Source organism: Rhincodon typus, chromosome 13 (genome assembly GCF_021869965.1).
Source record: "Rhincodon typus isolate 14 chromosome 13, sRhiTyp1.1, whole genome shotgun sequence".
NCBI lineage: Eukaryota > Metazoa > Chordata > Chondrichthyes > Orectolobiformes > Rhincodontidae > Rhincodon > Rhincodon typus.
In genome coordinates, this window is record NC_063344.1 from 15,885,081 (window position 1) to 15,898,696 (window position 13,616).

Sequence of the window (13,616 nt, forward strand, 5' to 3'; positions counted from 1 at the left end):
AGCAGGAACGCTGACGTTTCGGGCCTACACCCTTCTTTTTCTGAAACGTTCCTGCTCCTCTGATGCTGCTTGGCCTGCTGTGTTCATCCAGCTCTACACCTTGTTATCTCTGTAAATATTTTGAAATATCCAGAAACTTTAAAACACTTGAGCTGGCGACTTTGGAAAGGACACCGTGCATTTCCAGAGCTAGGCGATATTTTTGACGCTGCGACTATTTATTTCTGTCCAAATTCAGCAAAACTATTTGAGAAACCGGGGACTTTATTTCCCACGTAGCAAACTGGTTGTCTGAAGAGTGCTTTTGCGAAGTTGCTTAAAACACAATCATATAAAATCAAGAACTGGGGATGCTGGAATTCTGAAACAAAAACAGAAATTGTTGGAGGACCTCAGAAGGTCTGGCAGCATCTGTGGAGAGAAAACAGTTAAAGTTTCGAGTCCAGTGACCCTTCTTCAGAATCTTTCAGACGCTTCTTCACTGGACTTGAAACGATAACTCTGCTTTCTCTCCGCAGATGCTGCCAGACCTGCTGAGTTTCTCCAGCAATCTCTGTTTTTACTTAAAATACAGTCGTTTGACGTATATAGCAGATTCCATCCCCACAAGGATTCATAGTCAAACAGCGCGGAATTCGGCTGTGCGGCCCAACTCGTCTTTGGCGACCATTTCCTAAATTCAACTGGTCCCGTTTGCCTGCATTTGGCCCATATCCCTCTAAACCTACCCTATCTATGTATCTATCCAAACATCTTTTAAATGTCGAAAGTACCCGCCTGTGCCACTTCCCCCAAGGCAAATTCAAACTCCTGGGCTGCAGAAGTTCAAGTGTGAACTCAAGGCCTGAGCCTTGAATATTGGGCAAGTTGATAGTATGATATCTCAAGAAATTGTTTTCCGGACTATTTTGTTACAATATTCTAATGATAAAATAACATTTCATTCTAAGGCTTTTAGCAATTGATGCTCTAATTCAGGCGAAAAAAATGTATTGTACTGAAGATGCTGGAAATCTGAAATAAAAACAAAATGCTGGAAACATGCATATCAGGCAACATCTGTGAAAGAACTGGAGTTAATGAACAGTATTCTGTCAAGGCAACAGGATCTCACCGACAGTCAGAGGTCCAGCGGAAGTGATATGATAGAACGCAAGTGACCACCGTTGGAGTTCTGGAGTGGCAGCTGAACGCTTGCCTGCCGTCTACATTCGGCATAATATTTTATAAGTATTGCATCCAGAGGCAAATGTTTTCACTGATTAATGTGTTTGTTTCACTAAAGCCACGTTGTGTTCTTCACGGCTTTCGGCACAGGCTCTTTCGTTTTGTAATGGCGATGATCTTTGCTATAGAGGAAATTAAAAGGGATCACCAACTGCTTCCAAACGTGACCCTGGGTTATCGAATATATGATACTCGTGGCACTCCACCAATATCTCCGAGAGCAGCCTTCGACTTTTTAAACAGACTGGGAAAAATAGCATCCAATCCGACCTGCAAAAGGGCCTCGGACGTTTCAGCTATTATTGGAGATTCGGGATCCTCGCAGTCCTTAGCCGTTGCAAACTTAAATCAGTGTTTTCCGACTCCCAATGCTGAGATTCGTAACGCGGTGTATCAACTTAGTTAAGGACAACAATAAACTACTAATGTAAAACTTGAAATCAACCTTTTTGAGCAAAGATTTACACTTCGCTTACAACTAAAGAATATTAAACAATTATGCTTGTTAAAATGTACTCGGTAGTTTTTCGTCCAGATAAATTTGTAGTTTAATAGATAATTTCAAGTTCTCTTTATCAACTTCCAGGTTAGACAGTTCTTATGATTATTTCTGAATCTTCACTGGCTTGCAGTTCTGGGATCCAAATTCACGAAAATATCTTATTTAAAATGACTGATTGAAAACGTTATTCTGCAATTACCAACAAGTTTGCAAGTTCAAAGCTAAGACTTGAATGTCTAATACATAATGTGTTTCAGATTTCCTTTAACTGATGTTAAACAGGCCGAATGTTGCCTTTGTCATACATAACCACTATGTCCTTTCACCTTCTTTATTCATCTTGGATTCTCTGCCAGTTATTGGGCAATTCTATTAAACCTTATCGTAATGGCCCGATTACCCGCAAGGGCAGTTTATTTCTTAAGTGCGAATGTTGGCTCAACCACCTTGAGAGTCAGTTGGGCTTATTAGCAAAACTTTTATTGCCATGATTTGTGAGTTGAATAACTAAGTTGTGTAGCGTGAGTTTATTATAGGATGTGGGCGTCGCTGACTGTCCAAACTTTATTGCTTATACCTAGCTGCCTTCTTAAACTGCTGCTGTTCTTGTGCAGTAGGTAGACCCACAACGCTCTTGGCGAGGGAATTCCTGGATTTTGACCCAGCAACAGTGAAGGAATGGTGACATATTCCCAAGTCAGGATGCAGAGTGGCTTGTAGGCATGCATCTGCTGCCCTTGTCCTTCCAGATGGCAGTGCTTGTGGGTTTGGAAAGTGCTGTCTAAGAATCTTTGGTGAATTTCTGTGGTGCATCTTGTGTGTGGTGTACATGGTGATTCTGAATGTCAGTGGTGAGGGAATGGATGCTTATGGATGTGGTGCCAATCAAGTGGGATGCTTTGTCCTGGATGATGTCAAGCTTCTTGAGTGTTGTTGGAGCTGCACCCATCTAGGTAAGCGGCAGAGTATTCCATCACATTCCTGACTTGTGCCTTGTCGATGGTGCTTAGGCGTTTGGGAGTCAGGATGTGTGTTTCTCACCACTGTAGTAATAGCCTTTGTGCTGCTCATACAGCCACTATGTTTATATGGTGAGTCTGGTTAAATTTCTGGTCAATGGTAACCTCCCGGATGTTGATAGTTGGGGAATAAGTGATAGTAACACCATTGAATGAAAGGGGTGGTGGTTAGATCGTTTCTCGTTGCAGATGGTCACTGTCAGGCATTTGTGTGGCTTGAATTTTACTTGCCACTTGTCAGTCCGAGCCTGTATATTGTCCAGAGCTTGTATGGAGCACAAGCCTTCAATACTATTTCCGAAATTTTGTCACCGCCTGTAGCCTTTGTAGTATCCAGTGCCTCCAATGGTTTCTTGATTCAAGTGGAGTCAATCAAATGTTCTGAAGACTGGTATTGGTGGTGCTTGGGACCAATGGAGGAGGCCAATTTGGATCAACCCCTTGGCACTTCTGGCTGAAGACTGCCGCGAATACTTCAGCCTTATCATTTGCACTGATGTGTTGGTCTCTTGCATCATTGAGAATGGGGATATTTGTGGAGTTTTCTCCTACAGTGAGGAAAAGTTGCTATGTTTCCCATATAACCTTAATAGGAGCCTATTAATTTCTTCTGAAGCAGGCGGGAGAAGGACAACCTGAAGAAACATGAAAGACCTATGTGAGGGAAGTCAGCAAATACTATTGAAAACAAAGACATTTAGAATAACCTTCAGGATGTTCTGAGGATTTTGTCGTGGATTATAATACTCATCAAATTATTGCAATCATAGAATTAGAATGCTTCGTTATTTTATTATAGAATCATACAGTACAGAAGCCGCCCTTCAGCCCATCAAGTCAGTACCCCCAAAGTACACTAACTACACTAGTCCCACCTTCCCAGATCAAACCCATTGCCTTGAATGTTCTGACACTTTAAATGCTTGACCAAGTACTTTTAAAAGATTGTGATGTTTCCTGCCGCAACTACCCTCGCAGAAAGTGCATTCCTGTTTCCCAACATCTTGTGGGTGAAAAGGCTTTTCCTCAAATCCCCTCTAAACCGTCTGCCTTTCACTTTAAAATTACGCTGCGTTTTGTTATGGACCCTTTGACTAACGGGGGACATCTGCTTCCTATTTATCCTGTCTGTATCCCTCATAATCTTATGTACCTCAATCAGATCGCCTTTCAATCTTTTATGTTCCAAAGAAAACAACCTGAACTTATCCAGGATAACAAGGTGTAGAGCTGGATGAACACAGCAGGCCAAACAGCATCAGAGGAGCAGGAAAGCTGACGTTTCGGGTCGAGACCCTTCTTCAGACCAGGCTCTCTTCGTAGTTCCCTCCCAGGCATCATCTTGGTTAATCTTCTCTGCCCTCCCTCCAGTGCAATCACATCCTTCCTGTAGTGTGATGACCAGAACTGCACACAGTACTCCAGTTCTCAAATTAAAACGACAGGGAATGAAATGTAAAATATGACATCAATTAGCAATTCCTAACATGTTAACTCCAACCCAGTAGTTACCCCAGCTTCTCTCAGTCAAGAGTTTGTGGTTGCCGTGTTCTTCTGATGAGCTGGTAAATCCAGGCCACATCTGCCCCCTTTGTATTAATGAAACATCCCACGTTCATTTTTCTAAGAAATCAAGGAGCTTCCCGGTTCCTGGCCAATCTTCATTCCCCAAACAACATTTGAAACAGATGAAGTGGGCATTAATTTCTTGGCTGTTATTCGGAGCTTACTGCGCGCATTTGGTAGCGGCGTTTCCTCTACCACAACAGTCACTCCACTTCAAAAATACTCACTTGTCCGTGAAATCGCTTTCTGACACTCTCCTGAAAAAAAAACTCGAATATTTCTTTTAATTTTGATGAAGAATAATTTGATACATTTTATAAAAATCTTTTTGAAGTGAGCTACGTTTCCACCCGCGTCTGCCTGAGGAACAGAAGGGAATATCCATTGTTGTTTAGGACAATAGCCAACGATTACTTTCAGGTCAGAGCGTTACCCCAACTTGTAAATCATTTTGGATGGACTTGGATCGGAACGATTAACAGTGACGATGACTGTGGCAACTTTGGAATGCAAGCTTTCCCAGAAGTCGTGCGACACTTAGGCATCTGCATTGCTTTCTCTGAATCCTTTCACAAATCATACGCCAAAGAAAAGTTGCTGAAAACGATAAATACCATCGAGGCAGCGTCCACAACCGTTGGCTTTTCTGTCCCAATCGGATATGGCCATTTTGCTCGGAGAGATAGCACTGCAAAATGTCACAGGAATCCAGTGGATAGGAAGCAAAGCCTGGATCGCAACATCGCCTCTTCCACCCGCAGAAAGCAGACGATTTCTCACTGGCGCAATTGGCATTGCAATTCGTAAAACAAAGTTACCAGGGCTGAAAGAATTCCTAATGCAAGTGCACCCCTCTGTATTTCCAGGAAACCTTTTGGTAAAAGAGTTTTGGGAAAAAAAATACCTTCAGCTGTACGCTAGAGAACATAGAAAACAAAACAACTGGAAGAAAATCTGACTCAAGGACCTAGGGATGCTCAGCAAAAGAGGATTTACGAACTGCACAGAACATCTTTACAACTGTGACTGAATACTGGGTAACTTACAATGTATATAAAGCGACCTGTGCCATAGCGCACGCTCTTCTTAATATGCTGACATGTGAAACTGGTAAAGGACCATTTTACATCAACAGCTGTACAAATACTTCAAACTTTCAACCATGTCAGGTAAAGCGTAGTTCTTACTGTTTGCCCTACATGAGATACCTCGTCGGATAAAAATAGGCGTCTTAAATTAAAATAGAACTTTGATTCTCACATGAGTGTAACTTTACATGGTGAATATTTGAATGAATTTTCCGATAAACGTTTATCGTTTAACCAATCGATTTCCTTTTTAAAGCTGCTGTATTACCTGCAAATAGTAAAATTTACAACGAAGTTTGGAGAAACAGTATACTCCGATGATAACGGCGACCCAGTACCAACATATGACATTGTCATTTGGCAGCCAAACGCATTCGGTGGCACGAAGATTGTAACTGTTGGGTACTATGATGGATATGCATTACCTGGGCAATAATTTGTCATAAGCGAAGATGAAATAATATGGACTGGCTCTCAGGTCACAGTAAGGATATTCCATTCTTGACAATATTTGGGGTTACGATCCGGTTTATCTGGGTTTCATTTCGTGCATAGGAAGATGCCAAAATTGTGGAAGTCCATAAACTAATGAACAAAGTAGCGTTTTCCCACGTTTAATTGGCGCAAAATAGCTCTAATCCAGAAACCTAGGTTGGCCCTTACCGAAATCGTCCTCATTTTTCTGCTGTTCCCGTATCTACCGTAAACATTGATAAAATCAGTTAGCAACAAGTTGGCAAGATTATGTCCAATTTTAAGTTAAAACACAAATAGCAGGAAGCAGAATATGGGATACAAATCCAAAGACCCATTTAAAGATCACATTATGGATGCATGATAGTATTGCCCTGGCTTTGCAAGAATCCGCTGAACCAGCTCGGCAGAAATTAAGAGTTTCTCATAGAATAAATACGGATGAAGTATCCCCTCCATCTCGAAGACTGGTAAATTAAACTAATTGATAAGTGAATCAGGGCGGAACTGAGGCCAGGTCTTTTAAGGCAGCGAGTTAAGATTTGCATTGCAACCTGAAAGTTGTTGGGAAAAGATTCAATAATAAGTTCCAAAGATAATTGATTAAAGAAGGAATATTTGCAGGGCTGTGGTAAAGAAAAAGGTTGTAGAACTAATTTATTATCTTCTTTTAAGAGCAGACGCATGCACATGACTATCATAATAAAACCATACAAAATTATATCACCGAAGACGTTCATTCTGTTCATGCAGCATTCGACTGTTCTTTGAGGATTGATCCATTTATTACCACCGATTTTCTCTCATAGTCTTACAATTTCTACACGTCAATTTTTCTCCAATCCCCTTTGAAAGGTCTAATTGAATCTGCGAATCGGTAAGCTTCACACGGTCAGGAAGGAGAGATCCTATTCAGCGTGAGAGACAGTCCGAGTGAATATAGTGTTTGGGTGATTTGTTGACAACATGGGAATTCAGTGCAGATGGGAACGACGTGCTTTTTGCTGGTTTATTTTTTGGCTCATATGTTGTAAGGTTTTTAAACAGGATGAATTGAATACCGGGATCAGGGGCCCAGATTAGAAGTGACATCACAGATAAACCTAAGTTCATTGATTGGTGCTAGCTACTAATTTGACTGTCTATTATAGATTACTTACAGATTGAAGGTAAAGAGAGGAAATATTTACAGGTTACAAATAAAGAGACCCAGGATGAAATTAAAAAAAAATCAAACTGAGAGCTAATTCATTTAAATAGAAACTGTGCCAAGCAATGTGTCGTAACTGCATATTGCGGGAGCTGGTGAACCCCACTATTGTTCATAGTGACCACATCTGTAGCAAGTGTTGGATATTTGAGGAACTCCAGCTTAAAGTTGATGAGCTGGAGTCTGAGCTTCAAACACTGCAACACATCAGGGAGGGTGAAAATTACTTGGATGCTGTTTTTCAGGAGACTGTCACACTCATTAGATTAACTACCTCAAATTCAGTCAGTGGTCACGGACAGTGGGTATGACTATGGGCGAGGCAGGTAGAGGTATTCAGGAGGTAGTGCTGAAAAAGCCTCAGCCCTTAGGCTTGTCTAACACGTTTGAAATTCTTATTTCTTGTGTGGATGAGAGTGGGGGCTGCAGGGAGGATGAGCAATCTGACCTTAGGACCATGGCATTGGGAGCCTTTTGGGAGGGGGCGGGGGTTGCGTGTGAAGAGAAATGTAGTTGTAATCGGGAATAGTACAGTCAGGGGAATAGACACTGTTTTCTGTGGTCAGGAATGAGAGCCCCTAAGCAAGTGATGCTTGCTTTGTGCCTGGGTTCAGGATATCTCATCTGGGCTGCAGAGGAACCTGGAGTGGGATCGGAAAGATCCAGTTGTCGTGGACCATGTAGGTACCAAGTAGATACAGGTAGAAGGAAGCAACCAAGTTCTGCTGAAGCGAATATGTGCAGCAAGGGGTCTAAATTAAAAAGCAGAATAAAAAAAAATGATAATCTCTGGATTATTACCTGTGCCATAAACTATTTGGCACAGGCTCAACAGACTAAAGAGATTAAATGTGTGAATCAATGGTTGTGTGGGAGAAATGGGTTTGAATTCATGGGATGTTGGCATCAGTACGGTGGAAAGAGGGAAATGTTCTGATGCGACAGGCTCCACCTGATTCACAGAGTCCTTGTGAATCACATAGCTAGGGTTTCAAACTAAAAGAAAGGGAGGATAGGTTCAGTTGCCTGGAAAATTATGGAAGGAGTTAAAGGGAAGGAGGGTGCAGAAAAAGTTAAAGTTTCCAGAACAAGTAATAAGAGAGGGAATGGAAAGGGTCAGGAATCTAGATAAGGGGACAAAGTAGATAAGGGGACAAGTATGAGAAGAGGGACAGTCAATGCAGGACTGAGGGTGTTGTACTTAAATGCATGTGGTATACAAAACAAAGTAAATGAGCTTGTAGTGCAGACTTGTGGGTATCACAGAGATATGGCTGCAAGGGGATCAGGGGATACACATCCGATTGAAAGGACAGGCAGATAGCCAGAAGGGTCAGGATTGCTTTGTTAGTAAGAAATTAAATTAAATTGATAGCAAGAAGTGATATAAGTTTGGAAGATGTGGAATCTGTATGGGTAGAGTTGAGGAACCACTAAGGAAAAAAAGACCATGATGGAAATTGTGTACAGGCCTCCTAGCAGTAGTCATGATGTGGGGAAGAAAATAAATCAGGAGATTGAAAAGGCATGCAAGAAAGGCACTATTACATGGGGTACTTCAATATGAAGATGGGCTGGGAAAATCATATTGGTAGCGGATCTCGAGGAAATGAGTTCGTAAAATGTCTATGAGACTTATTGGAGTAGCTGGTGATAGACCCTACTAGGGAACAGGCATTTCTGGAGTTGGTGATGTGCAATGAGACAGATTTGATTAAGGAGCTGAAGGTGAAGGAAACCCTTGGGGACAGTGATCGTAATATGACAGAAGTCACCCTGCAGTTTGAGAGAGAGAATCTGAAATCACATGTAACTGTATTACAATTGAATGAAGGTAACTACAAAGACGTGAGGAAGGAACTGGGCACAGTTGACTGGAAAGGAAGCCCACAGGGGAAGATGATGGAGCAACAATGCCAGGGATTTCTGGGGATAATTTGGGAAGCATAGCAGAAATTCATCCCAAGGAACAAGAAACATATTAATGAAAGGATGAGGCAACCACGGCTGTCAAGTGAAGTCAGTACAGCCTAAAAGCAAAAAAAAAAATACAATGTGCTCAAGATCAGTCAGAAGTCAGAGGATGGGGAAGCCTTTAAGAAAACAGGGGATAAGTAAAAAAAGAACAATGGTTGGGGTGGGGGGGGAGGTGGAGAAATTAAAATATGAGGCTAAGCTAGCTGATAAATAAAAGAAAATTGCAAGAGTTTTAAAACATATCTTAAAGGTAAGAGAGAGGCAAGAGTAAACATCAGACAGGTGGAAAATGAGGGTGGATAAGTAGTAATGGGAAACAAAGAAATGCTGAAGGAGCTGACTAGGTACTTTGCATCAATTTTCACAGTGGAAGACACTGGCAACATTCCAGATGTTCAAGACAGTTAGGAAGCAGAGGTGAATGTAATGGCCATCGCTAAAGAGAAGGTGCTGGGGATGCTGAAAAATCTAAAGGCAGTCAAATCACCCAAACCAGACGGACTATGCAACAGAGTTCTGGAGGAGAGAACTGAGGAGATTGTAGAGGCATTGGTGATAATCTTTTAGGAATCACTGGAGTCAGGAAGTGTTCCAAATGACTGGAAAGTGACCAATTTAACACTCATATTTAAAAAGGGAGGGAATTGGAATGCAGGAGACTATAGACCGGTTAGCCTGAACTCAGTTGTTGCTAAGATTTTAGAGTCCATTATTAATAATGTGATTGCAGAGTATTTAGAAGTGTATGGCAAAATGGAATGGAGTCAGTACAGCTTTATCAAGGGGAGGTCATACCTGACAAATTTGTTAGAATTCATTGAGGAGGTAATGAACAAGTTAGACAAAGGTGAGCCAGTGGATTTGGTAGATTTTGATTTCGAGAAGGCCTTTGACAAGGTGTCACATAGGAGGCTGCTAAGTTAGATAAGTCTATGGTGCTTGAGGCAAGGTACTGGCATGCATCAAGGATTGGCTGACTGGCAGAAGGTAGAGTAGGGATAAAAGTTTTTCTTTTCAGGAGGTGACTCGTGGAGTTCCACAATGGTCACTGTTGGGACCACAAACTATTGACATCATATACTAATGATCTATACAAAGGAACTGAGGGCATTGTTGCTACATTTACAGATGATACAGATAGGTAGAGGGACAGATAGTTTTGAGGAAGCAGGGAGGCTGCAGAAGGACTTTGACATGCTAGGCAAATTGGCAAAAAAGTGGCAGAAGGAATACAGTATGGACAAGTGTGAGGTTATGCATCTTGGTAAGAAGAATGGGCATAGACGATTTTCTAAATGGGGAAAGTCTTCGGAAATCTGAAGTGCAAGGATACTTGTGAGTCCTAGTTCAGGATTTTCTTAACGTCAACATGTAGGTTCAGTTGGTGATTAGGAAGGCAAATGCAATATTGGCATTCATTTCAAGAGGGCTAGAATAGAAGAACAAAGATGTAAAAGGATTGCAATATTATGAGCAGGTATCAGCAACATCTCTAATGAAAGATGTGTTTTCATTGGAGGGCATTCAGAGGAAGTTTACAGAGGAAGGGCTTGTCATATGAGGAGCGGTTGAGGACTCTGGGTTTGTTCATTATGGAGTTTAGAAGGATGGGGGTAACTGATTAAAAGTTGCAGGATATTGAGAGACCTGGATATAGTGGACATGTTTCTACTAGATGTTTCTACTAGTAGGAGAGACTAAGAACGAGGTACAGAGACTCAGGCTGATGGGGGCAATCCTTCAGAGCTGAGATAAGGAGGAATTTCTTCAGCCAGAGAGTTGTTAATCTGTGGAACTCACTGCTGAACAACAACGTGGAGGCCAAGTCATTGAGTGTATTTAAGACAGAGAGAGATAAGTTCTTGATTGGTAAGGGGACCAAAGGTAATGGGAACAAGGCAGGAGAATGGGATTGAGAAATGTATCAACCAAGATCAAATGGTGGAGCAGACTCGATGGGCTGAGTGGCCTAATTCGGCTCCTATATCCTATAATATTACAGTCTTATGTTTCATCACAAATTCAGGCAGTGGACTGCAAACTGTAATAACGAGCCACATGACAAACCTTCTCAGACCACTTCTGATTCCTTTGCACCTCACTGTAATCTATGCTCCATGGTTACTCTCCCTTCCACGACTGGAAATAATATCTAATTTCGATTATCAAAACCCTTCAGGCCTTTGAACAACTCTTCAAAATGTACCTTTCACATCCTTTCCTTTAAGGAGGACAACTTTGGTTTTTCTGGTGTCTCCATGTAAATGAAACCTCATATCCCTGACAACATTCCAGGAAATACTTCTGCATCAACTTTAAGGACTTGCCATCCACCCTAATTTGTGATGTTCACAATAAGACACAATAGAGGTCTAAACTGTGATTTGTGAATTTTATAGCATAGCCTTTCTTTAGTATTCCGTCTCCATGTAGACAGCCATACAGTATAATAAGAATCATAATTTTTGAAAGTGTCAAAGTTAAGTTCAGATATACGTCAGGTTTCTCCCCAAAAAGTTTAAACTTTAAAACTTGAAATCATATTGTGCTTTTTCATTCTTGCTACGCCACTTTTCCTTTTCCACTCTGAGTCTGTGAATCAATAATATCAATTAACAAATTAAATAAGGGAATGAAACTTAGAGGAGGAAAATCAAGCAAGGTTCGAGCTACTGTTCCTCGATCAGTGACTCAGGCTGGCCAATGCGTTTGCTGGGACTTTGATCTTGGGGCAAAATAGGTTGCCAGCAAATGCTATGCACGTTCACAATCGGGGAGTAACTGCCAGAAGAGACAAGAAATGGAAGAGTCAGGTGTTTGTGTCCAGGTTGTTCTGAGGAAGGGTCACCGGACCCGAACTGTTAACACTGTTTTTTTCCTTCACAGTTGCTGCCAGACCTGCTGGGCTTTTCCAGCAACTTTGTTTTTGTTCCTGATTTGCAGCATCCGCAGCTCTTTTGGTTTTTATTAGAGATGAATATCTTCCAGAAAGGACAAGGGAGGAACAGGAGGAGAACGTATACTCAGCAGTCTCTGATTCACACCTGGCCCCCATAAGGAATATGCACATCATCACCTATTACGGCAGCCAATACAAAATGGATAGGAACAAGTTTCAAGTTGACCGTACATTCTTTCTTTAACGTTAAGGTTTTCAACCCAGTTTGCTCCAATCCCTGTCCCAACGGAACAAGGAAGGCAGTCAGGAAAGGTCAGCCCATTTGCTGCTTTGACTGCATTCGATGTGCTGATGGTGAAATAAGTAACGTGACTGGTAAGAATAAGAAGGAGTATGCTTTTCACAAATATTTTATCATGATTCATTTTGGAATAAACATTACTTTGAATCAATTGCGTCTGTTTATAGGTTTAACAGAATGCCTCAAATGTCCATTGGAATACCGGTCTAACCGTCAACGAGACGGCTGCATCCTGAAGGACATTCAATTTATTTCGCTCGAGAAGACATTGGCGATTATTTTGATCATGATCGCATTATTTGGAGCCTGTATTAGCATCAATGCGTTTGTTACGTTCCACCGTTACAGGGACACAGCCCATTGTGAAAGCGAACAACTCAGAATTAAGCTTCTTGCTTCTCTCCTTATTAACATTTTGTTTTATGTGCTCTATTACATTCATCGGACAACCGTCAGCTTGGTCTTGCACATTGCGTCACGTGCCATTTGGTATTACTTTTGTTCTTTGTACATCTTGCATTCTGAGCAAAACAATTGTTGTGGTAATGTCATTTAACGCATCTCTTCCTAACAACAACCTCGTGAAGTGGTTTGGACACATGTGCAATGCTTAGTATGTGCTGCCTGGATAACAATATCACCGCCATTTCCTGAAAAGAAGTGATTATTTTAATGAAATAATAGCCTTTGAATGCAATGTAGGTTCTGCAATTGCCTTTCACAGTGTCCTTGGTTACATATGATTGTGGCTGCTCTTTTTTAGCTCGAAAATTTCCTGATAATTTCAACGAAGCTAAGTACATCACTTTCAGCATACTTATGCGCAGTTTGGATAACATTCATTCCAGCTTATGTGAGTTCTCCCGGGAAATATACAGTTGCCGTAGAAATATTTGCCATTTTGGCGTCTAGTTTTGGTTTACTGGCTTGTATATTTGCGCCTAAGTGTTATATTATCCCTCTGAGACAAGAGCTAAATACAAAGAAAAGCATGATGTATTAAATTGCTTCAATCAAGCATTGAGTCATCGAATCAAACAACACAGAAGGAAGGCATTTGGTACTAAACATGATGAAGCTATCCCTTAAATCCCATCCCCAAACCCTGTTGTTTTTCCCTCATTACCCTTTGCAATCTTTGAAAATTCTTTTCAAGTAAATTTATTGGTTTCACAATGCATTTGAGCCAGACGTTGCTTTCACATCTACAGTACTTTAAAGCAGAAACTCACACAGAAATGTTAAGGGCATTTTTGGAATATTTATGAAATTAAAAATAGTATGCAAAAGGTTTGAAAGTTGTCAGCCTAAGGTGTTCCAGATGAAAAAGAAAATGAAATTAAACCAAAAATA

General features: G+C 41.2%; 1 pseudogene; it reads left to right on the top strand.

Annotated features, from left to right (window-relative positions):
* LOC109927652 overlaps positions 1-13,266 on the top strand; it is a 14,323-nt pseudogene extending 1,057 nt beyond the window's left edge.
* Positions 13,267-13,616: the final 350 nt, after the last annotated feature.